The 2,269-nt window shown below is 45.2% G+C and overlaps 1 protein-coding gene across 1 annotated transcript in view; it reads right to left on the bottom strand.

The window, feature by feature from the left end:
- Nucleotides 1-1,427: 1,427 nt before the first annotated feature.
- Timm29 (translocase of inner mitochondrial membrane 29) overlaps nucleotides 1,428-2,269 on the bottom strand; it is a 14,010-nt gene continuing 13,168 nt past the window's right edge. Inside the window, exon 3 of the transcript XR_003844678.1 lies at nucleotides 1,428-1,504. The gene's annotated coding sequence lies outside the window, so the exon portion shown is untranslated. The remainder of the gene's footprint in view (nucleotides 1,505-2,269) is intronic.

Below are 2,269 nucleotides of genomic sequence, written 5' to 3'. Positions count from 1 at the left end.
AAGGAAGGAAGGAAGAAAGAAAGAGAGAGAGAGAGAGAGAGAGAGAGAGAAAGAAAGGAAGGAAGGAAGGAAGGAAGGAAGAGAAGAGAGAGGGAGGGAGGGAGGGAGGGAGGGAGGAAGGAAGGAAGGAAGGAAGAAAGAAAGAAGCCCTAAAACACCGTCCAGTTTTCTACTGTTATGGATACAGACCTGAGTCTAGAGGGCACCTACCTAGCCTGCCGCATTTGATCATTTGATGTCTACAAACAAGGAACTGGATCAAGGACATATGAAAAGTGACAGCTATAGAGACAGGAGCTGTACAGATGGCTCAGTGTGTAAAAAGACTTGTACAAGCATAAAGGCCCAAGCACCACACAAAGTGCTGGATGTTGCCTGCCACACAGAAGCATGTAACCTCACTATTTTTTTTTTAAAGATTTATTTATTTATTATATGTAAGTACACTGTAGAAGTCTTCAGACACTCCAGAAGAGGGCATCAGATCTTGTTATGGATGGTTGTGAGCCACCATGTGGTTGCTGGGATTTGAACTCTGGACCTTCAGAAGAGCAGTCGGGTGCTCTTACCCACTGAGCCATCTCACCAGCCCCCGTAACCTCACTATTGTTGGGGACAGATTACAAGATTTCAGGGACTTACTGGTTACTAGCCTAGATCTAGGCTCAGATAGATCTTCTTTCAAGAAATAAAGTAGAGTGACAGCAGAAAACCCGATGTCCTCCACTGACCTCTACCAGTGTCCATACACCACACATAATCTCTCTCTCTCTCACACACACACACCTCAAGGCTCCAGACTCTGGCCCTTTCTATATCTCCTTACTTCACTTCCCACATCAGAGAGCTCAGGCCTGATGGAGCATGCTCTGTTGCCTCTAGTCCCACCAGTGGAGGGTACTAATTTTTCCATCTACTGGCTTCTAGCCCATCCTGCTGGCTTTCTCTACTCCTGTTGGATGATTTATTGGATATTATTAATGTTGTTGCTGTTATTTTGATACTGTGTTTATGTAGACCTGGCTAGCTTAAAACTTACTATTTAGACCACACTGGCCCCAAACTCACAGTGATCCACCTGCCTCTGCTTCCTGAGTGCTGAGATTAAAGGTGTACATCACCACACACCCGGTCTTTTCTAGGTGAAATATAAAGACAGACCTGGTCTTCCCCAGGACAGAACACCAATGACAGACCACAGTATAGTTTGGCTGAAGTCCCAGTTGAGAAATCAAGTTGATTGGACTCATATAGTGTAGGTGAAGAGTTACTTAAAGGAATGTGACTCCCCAACAGTCCCATCAGGGATGACAACCACTTCATAACTGCATAGACAGAGCCTTACCTCAGTTACCCTCCCTCAGCCTGTATCTCCTAGCACCTCCCCAGACTCGGAACCCATATGCAGCTGGGACAGAATTACATACGGCTAGCTGGCAGGTCCAGGGAAAGAGAGAGTGGATGAAATCTCATGGAAGGAACCAATGACTCTCTTCAGCACCGCCTGTGGGAGCAAAGGAAAGTGGGTTGTAAGCAGTCACAGCTGCTGTGGCTCCCTCAATCTCTTCTCTCCTGCTTCTCTTCCTCTCCTTCCTCTTTTCCTCCTCCTCCTTCTCTTCTTCCCCCCTTAGCTGCTCTTCCTCTTTGAGACAGGGTCTCTTTACATAGCCCTGGCTGTCCTGGAACCCACTCTGTAGATCATGCTGGCCTAGAGCTCACAGAGATCAACCTGCCTCTGCCTCCTAAGTGCTGGGATTAAAGGTGTGTGTCACAATTGCTCTTTTAAGAAATATATATGGGGCTGGTGAGATGGCTCAGCAGGTAAGAGCAACCACATGGTGGCTCAAAATCACCTGTAATGAGATCTGATACGCTCTTCTGGAGTGTCTGGAGACAGCTATAGTGTGCTTACATATAATAAAGAAATAAATAAACCTTTAAAATATATATATATATTTCTAAAAAACTTTTTCAAAGCTGGGTGGTGGCAGTGCATACCTTTAATCTCAGCATTGTGGAGGCAGAGACAGGTGGATCTCTGTGAGTTCAAGGCCACCCTTGTCTACAGAGTGATTCCAGGTCAGCCAGGGCTAACTCTGTCTCAAATTTTTTTTTCTTTACTTATTTACGTATTCTTGCTGGGAAGGGTGCAGTATGATTGACACAGCCTCTTTTTTTTTTTTTTTTTTTTTTGTTAGTGGAAAACTTGCTTGTGTGAGTTTTCTTTCCTGTGGGTTTCTGGAACCAAATTCAGGCCATCAGAATTGCA

Source organism: Mus pahari, chromosome 10, assembly GCF_900095145.1.
Source record: "Mus pahari chromosome 10, PAHARI_EIJ_v1.1, whole genome shotgun sequence".
Classification (NCBI taxonomy): Eukaryota; Metazoa; Chordata; class Mammalia; order Rodentia; family Muridae; genus Mus; species Mus pahari.
The sequence above is the reverse complement of the archived record's forward strand: the minus strand, read 5'-3'. Positions and strand labels throughout refer to the sequence as shown.